The sequence below is a fragment of the Sinohyriopsis cumingii genome, chromosome 6 (assembly GCF_028554795.1).
Source record: "Sinohyriopsis cumingii isolate HCF-2022 chromosome 6, ASM2855479v2, whole genome shotgun sequence".
NCBI classification, from domain to species: domain Eukaryota; kingdom Metazoa; phylum Mollusca; class Bivalvia; order Unionida; family Unionidae; genus Sinohyriopsis; species Sinohyriopsis cumingii.
This window is the reverse complement of record NC_142966.1, coordinates 144680074-144700665: the sequence shown is the minus strand read 5'-3', so window position 1 is coordinate 144700665 and position 20592 is coordinate 144680074. Positions and strand designations below refer to the sequence as shown.

The 20592-nt window shown below is 36.7% G+C and overlaps 2 long non-coding RNA genes across 2 annotated transcripts; both read left to right on the top strand.

The window, feature by feature from the left end:
• The first annotated feature begins 332 nt into the window (after positions 1-332).
• LOC149798180 (uncharacterized) lies at positions 333-1841 on the top strand. Its single transcript, XR_016421593.1, has 3 exons — positions 333-402; positions 1241-1467; positions 1710-1841. It is a non-coding gene; the product is annotated as an uncharacterized LOC149798180 (long non-coding RNA).
• Positions 1842-13444: 11603 nt separating this feature from the next.
• LOC149798179 (uncharacterized) lies at positions 13445-14963 on the top strand. Its single transcript, XR_016421591.1, has 3 exons — positions 13445-13524; positions 14363-14589; positions 14832-14963. It is a non-coding gene; the product is annotated as an uncharacterized LOC149798179 (long non-coding RNA).
• The last annotated feature ends 5629 nt before the right edge of the window (positions 14964-20592 follow it).

The following is a 20592-nucleotide window of genomic DNA, read 5'->3' as shown; positions in this document are numbered from 1 at the left end:
AAGCCATGGTGACTCTGTATGGAAATTAGTAACCATATCATGAAGTTATATAGATAAAATTTGGGACTGTACCAACGTATTTTTCTACATCTTCCTATCCTTGTATATGTTTTAGAAATTATTACTCGGAAGACAGACAAAATTTGAATTCTCCAATTTATCATCTTTCAAAATGTTTGATCAGTTTACAAAATGGACAATTTTGCAATAGCGCATTAGCATTAATTTACATCTTTAATTCCTTCTCAATCATTCATCATGCACAATTAATTCTGACATCGTGGATGAAAAAACCAGGAGTATAGGTATAAATTGACCATCGATTAAACAAGCTATCACAGCGGCTGCCAATCCGGAGACGTCTTCATTTAGAGCTTCAGTGCCTTGCTACCACACTTACAGGTAAGTAATTTTATTCTGCATGTTAATTAATGTTCATGATAAAAACATACTAATTAATACTGATCAATATACTCCAATAAGTTTACTTTCTAAACAACTGTATTATTTTGTTATGTGCTCACATGAATGATTACATCATTACATGAGTTTTAGTATATGTGAAAAATGAAAACTCTCTTGCATCCCCCTATTTTAAAATAGGTTCCTTGTCCAAACATGGAATCAAAAAATCGATAGCCATACAGATTTATTTTAATTTTCTAATCGCCTCTATAGCGTATTTTATTCAAAAATGACCAGTTGTGTCCCTGTCACCACGTTTCCTAAGCGGACTCTGGAAAAACAATATTAATGAAATCCGTGCCCTGTATGTCAAACAAACTTCACAAGATCACAAATTCAAAATCTGACGTATTCACAATATTTAACTTGGGCATTTGGATATGCTAAAATGACATGTTTCAAATGACTATATTTATATTGTGGCAACGGAAATATTACCTCCATATTTATTAATGTTATGTATATCAGATTTTTTAAATATATTCATTGTGTAGGTGCAACATCAATTGAATAATCTGTCATAACAAACACATGCACTACCTAAAAGACCTATGACAATAAATGTCATAATATAAAATATAATTAAGAGGTTCGGGGCGGATCAGAGGCGTACGTGGGCCATCTGATTTTACTGCGTTGCACAAATTTAGGTTTGCTTTTAAGGAATATAGACTGTTCTGTACCTCAAAATTAATATTTATTCGTTATTACACGTTCTTCGTTGTTCATATCCCTAATTATGATTATCGTCTGTGCTATTTATTTTGTTGTGCAGACGAGAATGAAGGCTGTACTAGTTCTTCTTGCTTGCATGGTTTGTGCCATCGCAGCCATCCCGAAAAAAGGTTACGGCGGCTACAGTGGAATTGGAGGTTATGGCGGATATGGTGGATACAGTGGTGGAATTCCCTGGGGATACAGCGGTGGATATGGTGGATATTTCGGGCCTTGGGGAGGATTCGGTTCTTGGGGTGGATTCCCTCACATTAAACACCCTGTGAAGTAAGAATTTGTACTCTCCATCTTAGACAGTTATATATTAGAGAATTAAGATACAGTGCTTCTTCAATATTAAGTTCTCCACCACAATCTCCTCATACTCATTGTACATCTAAATCCTACAATTCGAAGTACTCACATTATCGCCTTTCTCCCTTCATATAATTATTAGCATAAACATAATGTTTTGCTTTTACCAATACATCCAGGACATATTCACTTGATTCTTCTTTCATATTTTACAGATATTAAGAAGAACATCCATAAATGAAGGCTGGGCCAGAATCGACAAAAATAAGGCACCTCTCTTTGGAATATTGTAATGTTGGAATTAATATCTTGGACAACAATAAATTGCATTGTTCAAAAACATCAAATAGTTGTTTCTATCATGATAGTGTCTCTATTCAACAAAATTCAATTTCTCTCTCTCCCAAACATTCTCACGCATATTCGAACCGTTTTGGTAGTCATCACCGCGTCCTTCGCATCTAGTTTTCTTTAAAATACAATAGCATTCAGCAGTATGTTTCATATTCATTATGTAAAGTAGTTATCATCTAACATATATAAGTATTTATGAGCTGGATGTGTCCAACATTGTCTTAGATGGTCTTCGAAAACATCTGAATAAACCTTTTCTATCCTGATATTGATAGATTTTCAAAGTGTATTTGAAGATCATGCAGTGTCCCAAAATCCATATGTAAGAAGCATCCAACAACGACAACAATTTTATCTGCAGTTTCATAATAGGCTGAACTGTTTGAACTGTGTATGAGATACTGAAATTGCATTATTAGACTGCAGTTTAAAAGAATATTGTCGCATAATTGTCCGCCAAAAACAAACTTTCTGTACATGATAAAAGAACAAATCAATGTCTCCTGTCCGGTAACAGATCGACAAATATGATCCTTTAATATTGACTCAATATATAATTTAAAAAGCATAATTCAGACCACAAGTTTCTTGAATATTGAGTTATGTCGGCTAAACGCGGTGAATATTAGTTGTATATATTACCCATCACCCAATATATTACTCTGCAATAACTGTAAAACAAGCTTGGAATTCGAATCCTAATTAGCCTACGGGGCAACAAACTAAAAGGCTACAAAGTTTTGGCAATATCATCATGACACGTGATATAGTTTTGCAAAGTGATAGAGACAATGCGCAAATCGTGTTCACTATCACTACATCATAGCCACTGCTTAGAAGCATGGTAGTTCGCTCAACTAAACCTGACCCATCTGTTCAGACTCTCTGTTTTAGAGTCGAATAAGTTCCCTTTTTATCCGTGTCATGTAAATGACGTACTTGCCATTTTAGAGTTTTAAAACTGGGAACTAATTCGGATATTCCCATTAGACGAAGATGTACCAATAGCAGAAGCAACTCCAAAGGCTTAAATTTGAAAATAGTAATGCAAATAAAACAACAAATTCTGAAAGGTAATAAACAAGATTAACATACTGTAAAATACGTACACAATAGAAACCTTGCTATCCCGCTCAGAAAATCAATAGGAAGACGAGGTCTCAAAGATCAATGAAATCATTTATTTACATGTGATGAAGACACCTAACAAGATAATGTTATCCGATAATGAGGATGAAAATAATCCTAATTTGTCCAATACAACTTATAAACCGGTAACCAAAACAAAAATGACCTTATCAATAGAAGAGTGGACTTTGCTTTCAGATCTACACAGCTCGACCGAAAATTGAATACATTAAAACAATCATCGCGACTCAACTGGTCTCCTTTTATAGTTTTGGAAAATACCCGACTCACAATAATCTGTGTTATTTGGGGGAAACAAGAAGTCTTCCTGCAGGAATAGTGTTTATTCTGATATTGAAATTTCTAGTGAGTATTAATCAATTGTGACCAAAAAGTGCGCTAAGCATACACACAAGTCACCCTCTAATCCAAACAACGCCATGAAATAAAGGCATCGACTAGAATAGAGAACGTGTGTATTAGAGTCTATATTACAAGTTTTACGCAGATGAATACAATTACATTATTAGGCAATACTAATAACGGTAGCCCCAGAGATTATAGAAATATCACTCTAGTGATATAGTAATCCAGATAAAAACTGCAAGACACTGATGTATGCAAACGGATCCATTGAACTATATAAACTTCACAAACCAATTTCGTTCATTCTACTCGTCAGGAATGTCTATTTCGGTAGGCTGAAATTTTTAAGATTGTTTCAAAAGGTATAACACGTAATATAAACATAGGTATACTATTTCAAAATGGGAAAATGAACAGGTTTTTATTCTCTTACATTCAATATTTTATACGATATACTTCAATCTTTTAAAGGCAGAACATTGTATATGAAAACTATTGATATTAGCAGTAACAAAATCCGATTTAGAAGCATATCAAGGGAATTCCTGAATTCTATTATGAAACATCATTTTCGGAAGAACCAACACTTTCATCATAAGAAATAGTTGATTAGAAGTTTCGAAGAAATTATAAGTCCACTTATAATTAAGGAAAAACAGCTTCACATTCCATGAAATATACTTTGAATGAAATTCAAACTTATAAAGTCTTTCTACTTTATGGTGTTTCATTTAGTAAAATATTAGTTGCGCAGGTAACTCCCACATATTTACATTTATACCGCATTAAATAAAATGGTATTCCGAAGACTGTATCGTCTTATTTATCATAGGTAAAATATTTCTCCATCCAGCTTGTGACATTCTTAATCAAAAGGTAATCAAGTGTTCTGTCTTTCTCTAGTCAACTCTCAGATCTGAAACGTACAGTCTATCTTAATATATGTTTGCTTCTGATCAACTTTTAGAGTTCAAACATTCATTCTATCTTAAAGATGTTCGTCCATCGGTGTCGATGAGGATAATTTAATGTCATCGAGTCACTGGGTGTTTGTCCGGAGATGGCTGATCAGTCCGGTCCGGGCCCGGAAGAGTCTGTTGCAGTAGGGACATGGATGTACAGGATGCTCACCGGGAGTTGCGTAACTGCTGTTCCTAGATTTGCGCAGATCACGTTTTTCAGCTGCGTCCGCCTGTCTTTTCTGCTCCAAGTCTGCCGCACCAGTATTGACTTGACTGCGCCAAGCAGATCGGTTAGCAGCGACACTCTCCCAGCTGTCAGCATCAATGCCTAGGTTCTTCAGCGAAGCCTTTAGGGTGTTCTTGTACCTCTTTTCTTGACCACCGTGAGATCTCTTGCCTTGGTGTCCTCTCCATAGAAGACCTTCTTTGTTAAGCGTTCTATCGGCATGCGGACAACATGGCCAGCCTATCGGAGTTGTGCCTTGCACAGCATGGTGTGGATACTTGTCATGCTGGCCTTAGTGAGCACCTCTGTGTTCGGTACCTGTCCTGCCATCTGATTTTCAGTACTTTTCTCAGGGAGATCATATGGAAATGGTTCAGTTTGTTGACATGGCAGCTATACACAGTCCATAGAGGAGGGTGGGGAGAACAACCGCTACGTAGAATTTTAGTTTGGTGGCAAGCTTGATGCCTCTCCTATCCCAGACATTTGAGCGGACTCTGCCAAATGCTATGCTGTGAGAGGCTGCTGCCGAGGTATGTAAACCTGTCTACATTTTTGAGCTTTTGGCCATTGACAGTGATGGATGGTTCCAGGTAATCTTCTCCAGGAGCTGGCTGATGCAGAACCTCTGTCTTGCTGGTAGAATTGGTGAGTCCGAAGTTGATGCACGCTGTGGAGAAAAGATCCATACTCTGTTGCATGGCTGCCTGCGTGCTGAAGTTGAGGGCACAATCATCTGCAACCAGCAGGTCGTGAATGTTCTCAACTTGGATTTTGGTTTTGGCTTGACGGTATTGGAGACCTACTCCAACATCGCTGTCCTTGAAATCATCCATCAACATTGCGGAGAACATGAGGCTGAAGAGAGCTAAGACGCATTGTTGTTTCACACCATTCGTAACTGCAAAGGGTTTGAAATAGTTGCCCTGGTCCTGGACTCTGGCAAGAATGCCATCATGAAACTGCCTCATCATATCAATGAAGACTTCTGGACATCCACATTTGGCCATGATCTTTCAAAGGCCTTGCCGGCTGATAGTGTAGAGTGCCTTAGACAGATCCACGAAGGTGGTGTATAGCTGGACATTTTGTTCAAGACACTTTTATTGCATCTTCCTGTCAGCAAAAATCATGTCAATGGTGACTTTCTCCTTTCTGAAGCCACGCTGACTTTCTGGCAATAGGCCATGATCAATGTGTTCTGTGAGTCTGCTCAGCAGTAGCCTGGCGAGGACCTTTTCAGCGATGCAGAGTAGAGAGATTCCTCTATGGTTGTCGCAGGATTGGCGATTGCCTTTGAGTTAGCAAATGTGGATGATAGATGCGTCTTTAAATTCCTGGGGTATGAGCTTCTTCTTCCACATCCCACATAACATATCTTTTAGTCCTCCCACTACCTTAGACCCACCAGACTTCTACATCTCAGCTGGGATGTAGTCTGCTCCCACTAGACAGGAGCTCAGTGACCTTATGATTTCCAGCACTGTTGGAGATCACTGTTGGAAATGGTCGATTTCCACCTGGGGTAGACGGTTGATCGCTTCATCGTTGATGGAAGAGGGTCTGTTGAGGATACCATCAAAGTTTTCTGCCCAGCGATCCAGTATATTCTCCTTCTCGGTTATGAGAGTGCTGCCATCGGAGCTCAAAAGTGGGGCTGTGCCTGATGTTACTGGGCCATAAACATCACGAGGAGCACTATAGAAATTATTCATGTCCTGTCTGTTGGCAAAGGACTGGATATCATCAGTCTTTCGGCTCAGGCATGTGTCCTGTATCTCGCGCAGTTTCTTCTGCACAGTTTAGCGAACTCTGCTGAAGGCATCATTTTTTCAGCGGACTTGGGGTCGATGTTGTATGCACGATGGAGACGATTTTTCACCTCTAGCAGGGACTGTATTTCTACTCAATTCTATTCGAACCAGTCTTGGTACTTTCGCGCAGTGATGCCTATGTATTCAGATGCAATAGAATACACCAGATGTTTGAAGACCGCCCAGCATTTATCTACGTCGCTGGTATCAGAGTCTGTGATTTCTAGCTGGCTTGTCAGAGCTTCAGACAGCTTGCACGTTGAGTCGCTTTGGACTTTAATTCCCTGTGGACGTCTGGGAGGCTGAATTCTAAGAATCATCTTGGAAATCAGTAGCCTGTGGTCTGTCCAGCAGTCAGCACCGCACATGGCCTTGATCACGCTGACATCATACCTGTCATTCCTAAAGGCTAAGATGTAGGCGATATGCTGCCAATTCTAAGACAGTGTGTGCATCCAAGTTGTTTTATTACAGTTAGGCAGACGGAAGATGGTGTTATTTCTGATCAGGAAATCGTATGTTGCGCACCTCCTCAAGAACAGTTGTCCATTGCTATTGCATTTACCAATTCCATCTCTACCAATAACTCCCTTCCACGACATGTGGTCCGCGCCAACTCTGGCGTTAAAATCAACAAGAATGATCAGCTTTTCTGACATTGGTACCGAAGCAATCAGAGCTTAATTTGCCATGAATCAACATATGGTAACACTAAAATACAAAAAAACAAACGTTATAGTTGAGGAATATAGACCAGTTTATCATGTTTATCAGTTTGTTCCAGACACCAGTGCATCAATCGATGAAGATTTTATATCAAATGAAATGCAGCTCTTGTATTCTTGATGTGCAATAAACATTTACATCTGTAATTCATCTATGAAAATTAATTGAAGGAAGAGAATTCGAACGACAAGACGGTGACAATAAAGCTCTCTATTGCTCACGCTGTTCATTGTTTAGAACTCATCGTCAAGTCAGATCTACATAGCAAAGAATTCCAATCTATCTTTCATGCTCTTCGACTCAATAGGGACGTTACTTCATTTTCGAGCATGGTTCAACATGACATGCAAATTACAGATTATAGATTTAATGAATAGGCTGTAATATACAGTAACAAGTCGACAAGAACCTCTCAATTTGTACTCAAGCGACAGAGTACTTCAAAACTCCTAGATAAACGTATTGCCATAAATTTGATAATTCGTTGTACGAGTGATCTGATTTCACCAGTACGAGCGGAGAGTCACGAAGGTTTGAAAGTGGCATAGTTCCAATTCACTTTCTGAGCACTGTTGCCATAAACAATAATTCGGTACAAGTTTCCTACACCAAAAGGAGACTGAACAGTAGAAATGTGGCCCATGCCCCTATCATTTTCTTCTTCGTTTCCTTTCACTGAGTTTCTTCGTCGCATTTTCTAAATAGAAATTTTATCAACATAGCATGAAAATGCAAACTATTCATTTCATTCAGAACATATTTCCTACAAACAATCCCATTTGTCTTCAGTATTAACTAATATTCACGATACAATGATTTACATTCGAAACTGCAATTCAAAATCGCAAAATAAGATTTTTCCAAAGATTTAAAATGGTATATGCTACATTGGTGTAATATAAGACGCGAAACGTCATCTTTCAAGCACTGCACCGCATTAACACTTACTATTTTCTGCATCTGGGACAGACGTAGCAACTTTCCAACATAAGGGGATTGTTGATATTTAAGCAAAATATGAGTTATTTCCATGCATAATCATGCATGTACTTGAACTGCATAATTAAACAGTTTGAACAGGTCTTCTGGTCCACTGCAGTACGTCACGGAATAAACACGTTTTGATAAATCATACCTATTATAAATTATGTCGGGAAATCAGTTCTTTCTAAATATGCATTACCATACATGCTACAGAATTTATAATTTAATATGTAATTGAATTAAAAATTCCAGATGACAGAGAGACTGAAACTAGATGATGAATGCTTATTCCGAAGATATATCATGGCTGGCCATAGCAAAAACATGAAGACATGACATATACTGACCGCTGCCACTGTCTCTTGCGGCGTAACAGAGTCTTCAAAACATTAATCTTCTTGTCAAATCTAGTCTTAAGTTATCAAATTTCTCAAATTTAACTAAACTTCAAATTCTGCCCAATCAAATATTTGATTCTAGATGTACGGTAATTGCATGTTCAGTTTATGTAGTTGAAATACATATCTTGCATTCCTTTCATATACTTTAATGGTTACAATTGACAATATACTGAGAATAAGAATAGAAATGAAGAGAAATTAAATTAAATTAAATTTCATACCTCAGATACACGCAACGACCTTCCAGCAGGATGGAATATGTCAAATACAATCTTGTAGTCTGATCTTTGTTGTTACATGACCCTATTCACAATCAACCCATAAAATATATTTTGTCCTTAAAGACAAGCACTTTTCTGAGGAAATCGTAAATTACCGGTTAAAGATTCTTCATACTAAAAACTTAATTACAGCTAACTAAAACAAAAACACCATATATTGATCCCGTAAAATATCTATGAATATATTTGTATTCATCAATGTATGTATGTATGTATGTATGTATGTATGTATGTATGTATGTATGTATGTATGTGTGTATGTATGTATAAATGTATGAATGTATGTATGTATCTATATATGTATGTATATATGTATGTATGTATGTATATATGTATGCATGCATAAATGTATGCATGTATGTATGTATGTATGTATATATGTATATATGTATGTAAGTATGTATGTATGTATGTATGTAGGTATGTATGTATGTAAAAATATATGTATGTATGTATGAATGGATGGATAGATGGATCGATGGATGGATGAATATATTTGTATTCATGAATGCATGTATGTATGTATCTATGTACGTATGTATGTATGTATGTATCAATGTATGTATGTATGTATCTATGTATGTATGTATCTATCCACGGATGTATGTATGCATATATGTATGTATGTATGTATGTATGTATGTATGTATGTATGTATGTATGTATGTATGTATCTATGTATGAATGTATTTATGCATGTATGTATGTATGCATGTAAGTATGTATGTAAGTATGTATGTATGTATGTATGTATGAATGTATGTATGTATAAATGCATGCATGAATGCATGTATGTATGTATATATGTATGTATGATGGTAGGTATTATGTGTAGGTATCAATGTATGTACGTACGAACGTATGTATGTATGTATGTTTGTAAATGTAGGAATCAATGTATGTACGTACGAACGTATGTATGTATGAATGTATGTATGTATCTTTGTATTTATGTATCCAAATGTACAAAATGTCAATATTATTATCATTTATATTATCTGCAATGTACATTAAAATATCTGCAATATATCTACATTTCAATTTTTTTAAATAGATATAATCGAGAAAACATATCTGACATAAAGCAAAGGAAGCTATATGCCTCTCTGGAAATGTCCACTTCCGTCATTCAGTCGTTTCCTGCAAAATCATTAGATGATAGACGATAGTTATTGATTGTTTGGTTAAATGAACATTTCATTTCTAATTTGCCACACTGTATCAAAATATAGACGATAGATTAATTAGATTCGCTTTTACAAACACCTCAAGAATTGTTCTAAAATATGCAAATTACTGTATTTGCCTACAGCAATCCATGTGAACATATTAAATGGTGGTAGACCTTTCATCACTGTTTTGTAAAATGATGACATTAATAAGTTATAGTATTCTTTGCCATAAATCGTATTAACGAACAAAAAGTATTATAACCATCGTAATTCGAAATATTGTTATTCTCTGTTCCATTAGTGCTGGTATTATTAGACCATAAGTAAATCTGGTTCCCATTCATGGCATCAGTTCCACACACTAGTAGGAAAACAACATCCTCGATGTTTGCATAGTTACCCTAATTTCTTTGTTGGCGACCTGATGTAATTTGTAACTTTCATTTTATAAACTCTGTACTGTCTATTATGTACATGTTATTTAACCCAAACGCGAGAAGCATGTAACCGTGATATTAAATATTATCAAACCTACAAAATTCATTGCAATCCGTTGCTGTAAATTTGGAATTACGGTGGACGTATCATGTGCCATAAATGGCTGGCATGCATTTCTGATTTTCCTCGTCGTTACTTTTCTCACTTATATCTCTTTTGTTTGGTTGAATTCTAATGAACGTGAGCGATCATTGAAAGCCTCTAATTTAACTTTACATTAAATTTTTTCATCGATGGGTATGTCTATATCTAATGTCGTTTATTTTCAATTTCTTTCTTCAAACATTCCTGTATGAGTGGATTCGTTCTGTATGAATGCTGTTGAACAAGTGTACAATCTCCAATGTCAAAGTCTTCGTACAATTGTACGTGTTGGTGTGCAAACATTTGTTGTTCATATTCAAATAATAGCTGTTTGAGTTCACTCTTTTCTTGAAGTGGTGGATGTGAAAGTTTCTGATCCACATAAGTAGATTGTTTACACCAAGGTCACTGCAGTCAAATTTCATTCCATGACTTAAATCCTCACATGCACAACTAAATTAACTGCGTGATTAACATATATTTCGTTATCAACATACTCTGGAGGGTTCTTGATAGAATTTAATTTAGTTACGTAGAGCCCGAAGAAGATTTTGAGGTATGGGCAGGAGATATAGAATTATAATACCAGGATGAAAACTCCTTTCTTTGTATGTTGGTCATACCTTAATTTCATTTTTCACCCAGTATACTGAAGATTAGCTCTTGTAACTTCACAAGCCTTTGACACCTTCTCATTGAAATCACTAACATAGGCATGAAGATTAATTGTTAAAGTTCTGTTGAAAAAAGCATCTCCTTTAATAACTTCAATTATCCACGAATAGTATGTCCAAGAACTAATTCGCAAGGTCTAAATTCTAACAACTCTTGAACTGATTGCCTAACTGCAAATGACAATAAATGAAAATCTTCGTCCCAGTCTTTTCCGGTATCAAAACAATATCGCAGAATCATAGATTCAAACTTTGATTAAATCTTTCTAAACCCTTTGGCTTTCAGAGTAATAAGAAGAAGTCATGAATTCATACATGCCTAATACCTGCATTACTGTGAAAACTCCAGATATAAAGTTTTATCCCTGATCAGTGCGAACGGATTTCGAAAGGTCAAATTGTGAGCAAAAAAGAAAATCTTTAACTGAATTTTTCCTAAAGTTTTAGTTTTAATATTCTTAAAAGAATTGACTATGGGACGTTCGTTAACGCAAATATGATCGTCGTCAAATATTGGTCCTTGACTTTGTCTTAGGTAAGGGAACGACACAATCTACCACAATTTTAATAAATGGTTCGACAAATGCAGGAATAGATTGCAAGTGAGCCTTGGGTATCTTCTGAGTTTTCCTATCTTTTGACAACTGTGACAATATCTAAGTTAATTTCAAATATTACATTTAATTTTCCACTAATAAAAATGATTCAATATCTTGTTAAAAGTCGTATGCACCCGAAAATGACGAGCCAAAGGAGTTTCATGGACTAGACTAAGAATTCCCTGAGTACATATGACTTAGATACAATAACGTGCCAGCTCATTGACCACTTGTCATAAGTGGGTATCTCAGATGGTCTCCAAGTCTTCCTAAGTATCCCATCAAAGTAATCATATTCTATGGCAAACTGGAGCAATCCGTTCTTTTTCAACAACTTTAACTCATTCTGGGTAGGATATATAATAAAGTTCTCTACTTTAAATAACACTCTGAAGACCTTTTGATTTCATTTCTATGTGAAATTAAAATTACTGCGACTTCGAAACTTTCGAAGTAACGTTTTCTGATATATTTAGAGAAAATTGTATCAGGGAAGAGAACCCATTATCTAGTAGGACTCGACGATATTAAAATAAGTAACAGATAAGAACGAAAACTAACACCGTTTGATTAATTCATCAAATAATTTATTTGCCTAGAATACGAAGGGAAAATTGAAAACCGAATTGTGAATTAAATCCCAAATACTCCATAACTTTTTATCACAAGTTCACATATATGAAGTCCCAATATAATTCCAGTTGTATTCCGAATAGGTTCCAATATGGAATATGCTGACGTACATGTAATCTCAAACGTACTGATATGTCAATGACTTTCGAGTGTGGCGATGTCCTGAGAGTTTTATGTGTCCTAATAAAATAATCCCAAATCTCCAAGTCTGAATTCACCATAATTATAAATCAATGTCCTGAAACAAGAATATTATTGACGAGCACATTGAATTTCCAGTAAATAATAATTTAAATAAATTAATCCAACCAAATCAAAAGCTGAAAACAACAGAAAGAATAATTCTGCTTTCTATGTTAAGGAAAGAATGAGTCATTTTTACATAAACAAGTTTGTATACGCCTCTCTTTAATCTAGGTTCCGATTACTATTTTCCTTTAGTACTCTGCCACAAGTTTTCATTCTAGTAGATTCTAAGGTCACAGTCAAGACTATCTTTCAACCCAAATTGTAGAACAAATGTTTAATTTCATAAGGAACTGACTATTCGATCCACAATCAGAGAGACAATTTTAACATTTATTATGTTCTTTATAAAATAAATGTCGCTAGTTAGGAAGGCTATAATTTTGGTTTTGGACAATGTCAAGTACAAAATATAGACATGAATAACATACAAATATTAGAAAGGGAAGAGATAATATGAAAAAGTATACGTAACAAATAAAGCCATGGTGACTCTGTATGGAAATTAGTAACCATATCATGAAGTTATATAGATAAAATTTGGGACTGTACCAACGTATTTTTCTACATCTTCCTATCCTTGTATATGTTTTAGAAATTATTACTCGGAAGACAAACAAAATTTGAATTCTCCAATTTATCATCTTTCAAAATGTTTGATCAGTTTACAAAATGGACAATTTTGCAATAGCGCATTAGCATTAATTTACATCTTTAATTCCTTCTCAATCATTCATCATGCACAATTAATTCTGACATCGTGGATGAAAAAACCCGGAGTATAGGTATAAATTGACCATCGATTAAACAAGCCATCACAGCGGCTGCCAATCCGGAGACGTCTTCATTTAGAGCTTCAGTGCCTTGCTACCACACTTACAGGTAAGTAATTTTATTCTGCATGTTAATTAATGTTCATGATAAAAACATACTAATTAATACTGATCAATATGCTCCAATAAGTTTACTTTCTAAACAACTGTATTATTTTGTTATGTGCTCACATGAATGATTACATCATTACATGAGTTTTCGTATATGTGAAAAATGAAAACTCTCTTGCATCCCCATATTTTATAATAGGTTCCTTGTCCAAAAATGGAATCAAAAAATCGATAGCCATACAGATTTATTTTAATTTTCTAATCGCCTCTATAGCGTATTTTATTCAAAAATGACCAGTTGTGTCCCTGTCACCACGTTTCCTAAGCGGACTCTGGAAAAACAATATTAATGAAATCCGTGCCCTGTATGTCAAACAAACTTCACAAGATCACAAATTCAAAATCTGACGTATTCACAATATTTAACTTGGGCATTTGGATATGCTAAAATGACATGTTTCAAATGACTATATTTATATTGTGGCAACGGAAATATTACCTCCATATTTATTAATGTTATGTATATCAGATTTTCTAAATATATTCATTGTGTAGGTGCAACATCAATTGAATAATCTGTCATAACAAACACATGCACTACCTAAAAGACCTATGACAATAAATGTCATAATATAAAATATAATTAAGAGGTTCGGGGCGGATCAGAGGCGTACGTGGGCCATCTGATTTTACTGCGTTGCACAAATTTAGGTTTGCTTTTAAGGAATATAGATTGTTCTGTACCTCCAAATTAATATTTATTCGTTATTACACGTTCTTCCTTGTTCATATCCCTAATTATGATTATCTTCTGTGCTATTTATTTTGTTGTGCAGACGAGAATGAAGGCTGTACTAGTTCTTCTTGCTTGCATGGTTTGTGCCATCGCAGCCATCCCGAAAAAAGGTTACGGCGGCTACAGTGGAATTGGAGGTTATGGTGGATATGGTGGATACAGTGGTGGAATTCCCTGGGGATACAGCGGTGGATATGGTGGATATTTCGGGCCTTGGGGAGGATTCGGTTCTTGGGGTGGATTCCCTCACATTAAACACCCTGTGAAGTAAGAATTTGTACTCTCCATCTTAGACAGTTATATATTAGAGAATTAAGATACAGTGCTTCTTCAATATTAAGTTCTCCACCACAATCTCCTCATACTCATTCTACATCTAAATCTTACAATTCGAAGTACTCACATTATCCCTTTTCTCCCTTCATATAATTATTAGCATAAACATAATGTTTTCCTTTTACCAATACATCCAGGACATATTCACTTGATTCTTCTTTCGTATTTTACAGATATTAAGAAGAACATCCATAAATGAAGGCTGGGCCAGAATCGACAAAAATAAGGCACCTCTCTTTGGAATATTGTAATGTTGGAATTAATATCTTGGACAACAATAAATTGCATTCTTCAAAAACATCAAATAGTTGTTTCTATCATGATAGTGTCTCTATTCAACAAAATTCAATTTCTCTCTCTCCCAAACATTCTCACGCATATTCGAACCGTTTTGGTAGTCATCACCGCGTCCTTCGCATCTAGTTTTCTTTAAAATACAATAGCATTCAGCAGTATGTTTCATATTCATTATGTAAAGTAGTTATCATCTAACATATATAAGTATTTATGAGCTGGATGTGTCCAACATTGTCTTAGATGGTCTTCGAAAACATCTGAATAAACCTTTTCTATCCTGATATTGATAGATTTTCAAAGTGTATTTGAAGATCATGCAGTGTCCCAAAATCCATATGTAAGAAGCATCCAACAACGACAACAATTTTATCTGCAGTTTCATAATAGGCTGAACTGTTTGAACTTTGTATGAGATACTGAAATTGCATTATTAGACTGCAGTTTAAAAGAATATTGTCGCATAATTGTCCGCCAAAAACAAACTTTCTGTACATGATAAAAGAACAAATCAATGTCTCCTGTCCGGTAACAGATCGACAAATATTATCCTTTAATATTGACTCAATATATAATTTAAAAAGCATAATTCAGACCACAAGTTTCTTGAATATTGAGTTATGTCGGCTAAACGCGGAGAATATTAGTTGTATATATTACCCATCACCCAATATATACTCTGCAATAACTGTAAAACAAGTTTGGAATTCGAATCCTAATTAGCCTACGGGGCAACAAACTAAAAGGCTACAAAGTTTTGGCAATATCATCAAAGTGATAGAGACAATGCGCAAATCGTGTTCACTATCATTACATCATAGCCACTGCTTAGAAGCATGGTAGTTCGCTCAACTAAACCTGACCCATCTGTTCTAGAGTCGAATAAGTTCCCTTTTTATCCGTTTCATGTAAATGACGTAGTTGCCATTTTAGAGTTTTAAAACTGGGAACTAATTCGGATATTCCCATTAGACGAAGATGTACCAATAGCGGAAGCAACTCCAAAGGCCTAAATTTGAAAATAGTAATGCAAATAAAACAACAAATTCTGAAAGGTAATAAACAAGATTAACATACTGTAAAATACGTACACAATAGAAACCTTGCTATCCCGCTCAGAAAATCAATAGGAAGACGAGGTCTCAAAGATCAATGAAATCATTTATTTACATGTGATGAAGACACCTAACAAGATAATGTTATCCGATAATGAGGATGAAAATAATCCTAATTTGTCCAATACAACTTATAAACCGGTAACCAAAACAAAAATGACCTTATCGATAGAAGAGTGGACTTTGCTTTCAGATCTACACAGCTCGACCGAAAATTAAATACATTAAAACAATCATCGCGACTCAACTGGTCTCCTTTTATAGTTTTGGAAAATACCCGACTCACAATAATCTGTGTTATTTGGGGGAAACAAGAAGTCTTCCTGCAGGAATAGTGTTTATTCTGATATTGAAATTTCTAGTGAGTATTAATCAATTGTGACCAAAAAGTGCGCTAAGCATATACACAAGTCACCCTCTAATCCAAACAACGCCATGAAATAAAGGCATCGACTAGAATAGAGAACGTGTGTATTAGAGTCTATAATACAAGTTTTACGCAGATGAATACAATTACATTATTAGGCAATACTAATAACGGTAGCCCCAGAGATTATAGAAATATCACTCTAGTGATATAGTAATCCAGATAAAAACTGCAAGACACTGATGTATGCAAACGGATCCATTGAACTATATAAACTTCACAAACCAATTTCGTTCATTCTACTCGTCAGGAATGTCTATTTCGGTAGGCTGAAATTTTTAAGATTGTTTCAAAAGGTATAACACGTAATATAAACATAGGTATACTATTTCAAGATGGGAAAATCAACATCTTACATTCAATATTTTATACGATATACTTCAATCTTTTAAAGGCAGAACATTGTATATGAAAACTATTGATATTAGCAGTAACAAAATCCGATTTAGAAGCATATCAAGGGAATTCCTGAATTATATTATCAAACATCATTTTCGGAAGAATCAACACTTTCATCATAAGAAATAGTTGATTAGAAGTTTCGAAGAAATTATAAGTCCACTTATAATTAAGGAAAAACAACTTCACATTCCATGAAATATACTTTGAATGAAATTCAAACTTATAAAGTCTTTCTACTTTATGGTGTTTCATTTAGTAAAATATTAGTTGCGCAGGTAACTCCCACATATTTACATTTATACCGCATTAAATAAAATGGTATTCCGAAGACTGTATCGTCTTATTTATCATAGGTAAAATATTTCTCCATCCAGCTTGTGACATTCTTAATCAAAAGGTAATCAAGTGTTCTGTCTTTCTCTAGTCAACTCTCAGATCTGAAACTTACAGTCTATCTTAATATATGTTTGCTTCTGATCAACTTTTAGAGTTCAAACATTCATTCTATCTTAAAGATGTTCGTCCATCGGTGTCGATGAGGATAATTTAATGTCATCGAGTCACTGGGTGTTTGTCCGGAGATGGCTGATCAGTCCGGTCCGGGCCCGGAAGAGTCTGTTGCAGTAGGGACATGGATGTACAGGATGCTCACCGGGAGTTGCGTAACTGCTGTTCCTAGATTTGCGCAGATCACGTTTTTCAGCTGCGTCCGCCAGTCTTTTCTGCTCCAAGTCTGCCGCACCAGTATTGACTTGACTGCGCCAAGCAGATCGGTTAGCAGCGACACTCTCCCAGCTGTCAGCCTCAATGCCTAGGTTCTTCAGCGAAGCCTTTAGGGTGTTCTTGTACCTCTTTTTTTTTGACCACCGTGAGATCTCTTGCCTTGGTGTCCTCTCCATAGAAGACCTTCTTTGGTAAGCGTTCTATCGGCATGCGAACAACATGGCCAGCCTATCGGAGTTGTGCCTTGCACAGCATGGTGTGGATACTTGTCTTGCTGGCCTTAGTGAGCACCTCTGTGTTCGGTACCTTGTCCTGCCATCTGAATTTCAGTACTTTTCTCAGGGAGATCATATGGAAATGGTTCAGTTTTTTGACATGGCAACTATACACAATCCATAGAGGAGGGTGGGGAGAACAACCGCTACGTAGAATTTTAGTTTGGTGGCAAGCTTGATGCCTCTCCTATCCCAGACATTTGAGCGGACTCTGCCAAATGCTATGCTGTGAGAGGGTGCTGCCGAGGTATGTAAACCTGTCTACATTTTTGAGCTTTTGGCCATTGACAGTGATGGATGGTTCCAGGTAATCTTCTCCAGGAGCTGGCTGATGCAGAACCTCTGTCTTGCTGGTAGAATTGGTGAGTCCGAAGTTGATGCACGCTGTGGAGAAAAGATCCATACTCTGTTGCATGGCTGCCTGCGTGCTGAAGTTGAGGGCACAATCATCTGCAACCAGCAGGTCGTGAATGTTCTCAACTTGGATTTTGGTTTTGGCTTGACGGTATTGGAGACCTACTCCAACATCGCTGTCCTTGAAATCATCCATCAACATTGCGGAGAACATGAGGCTGAAGAGAGCTAAGACGCATTGTTGTTTCACACCATTCGTAACTGCAAAGGGTTTGAAAGAGTTCACCTGGTCCTGGACTCTGGCAAGAATGCCATCATGAAACTGCCATATCATATCAATGAAGACTTCTGGACATCCACATTTGGCCATGATCTTTCAAAGGCCTTGCCGGCTGATAGTGTAGAGTGCCTTAGACAGATCCACGAAGGTGGTGTATAGCTGGACATTTTGTTCAAGACACTTTTCTTGCATCTGCCTGTCAGCAAAAATCATGTCGATGGTGACTTTCTCCTTTCTGAAGCCAAGCTGACTTTCTGGCAATAGGCCATGATCAATGTGTTCTGTGAGTCTGCTCAGCAGTAGCCTGGCGAGGACCTTTTCAGCGATGCAGAGTAGAGAGATTCCTCTATGGTTGTCGCAGGATTGGCGATTGCCTTTGAGTTAGCAAATGTGGATGATAGATGCGTCTTTAAATTCCTGGGGTATGAGCTTCTTCTTCCACATCCCACATAACATATCTTTTAGTCCTCCCACTACCTTAGACCCACCAGACTTCTACATCTCAGCTGGGATGTAGTCTGCTCCCACTAGACAGGAGCTCAGTGGCCTTATGATTTCCAGTACTGTTGGAGATCACTGTTGGAAATGGTCGATTTCCACCTGGGGTAGACGGTTGATCGCTTCATCGTTGATGGAAGAGGGTCTGTTGAGGATACCATCAAAGTTTTCTGCCCAGCGATCCAGTATATTCTCCTTCTCGGTTATGAGAGTGCTGCCATCGGAGCTCAAAAGTGGGGCTGTGCCTGATGTTACTGGGCCACTATAGAAATTATTCATGTCCTGTCTGTTGGCAAAGGACTGGATATCATCAGTCTTTCGGCTCAGGCATGTGTCCTGTATCTCACGCAGTTTCTTTGCACAGTTTGGCGAACTCTGCTGAAGGCATCATTTTTTCAGCGGACTTGGGGTCGATGTTGTATGCACGATGGAGACGATGCTTCACCTCTAGCAGGGACTGTATTTCTACACAGTTCTATTCGAACCAGTCTTGGTACTTTCGCGCAGTGATGCCTATGTATTCAGATGCAATAGAATACACCAGATGTTTGAAGGCCGCCCAGCATTTATCTACGTCGCTGGTATCAGAGTCTGTGATTTCTAGCTGGCTTGTCAGAGCTTCAGACAGCTTGCACGTTGAGTCGCTTTGGGACTTTAATTCCCTGTGGACGTCTGGGAGGCTGAATTCTAAGAATCATCTTGGAAATCAGTAGCCTGTGGTCTGTCCAGCAGTCAGCACCGCACATGGCCTTGATCACGCTGACATCATACCTGTCATTCCTAAAGGCTAAGATGTAGGCGATATGCTGCCAATTCTAAGACAGTGTGTGCATCCAAGTTGTTTTATTTCAGTTAGGCAGACGGAAGATGGTGTTGTTTCTGATCAGGAAATCGTATGTTGCGCACCTCCTCAAGAACAGTTGTCCATTGCTATTGCATTTGCCAATTCCATCTCTACCAATAACTCCCTTCCACGACATGTGGTCCGCGCCAACTCTGGCGTTAAAATCAACAAGAATGATCGTTTTTCTGACATTGGTACCGAAGCAATCAGAGCTTAATTTGCCATGAATCAACATATGGTAACACTAAAATACAAAAAAACAAACGTTATAGTTGAGGAATATAGACCAGTTTATCATGTTTATCAGTTTGTTCCAGACACCAGTGCATCAATCGATGAAGATTTTATATCAAATTAAATGCAGCTCTTGCATTCTTGATGTGCAATAAACATTTACATCTGTAATTCATCTATGAAAATTAATTGAAGGAAGAGAATTCGAACAACAAGACGGTGACAATAAAGCTCTCTATTGCTCACGCTGTTCATTGTTTAGAACTCATCGTCAAGTCAGATCTACATAGCAACGAATTCCAATCTATCTTTCATGCTCTTCGACTCAATAGGGACGTTACTTCATTTTCGAGCATGGTTCAACATGACATGCAAATTACAGATTATAGATTTAATGAATAGGCTGTAATATACAGTAACAAGTCGACAAGAACCTCTCAATTTGTACTCAAGCGACAGAGTACTTCAAAACTCCTAGATAAACGTAT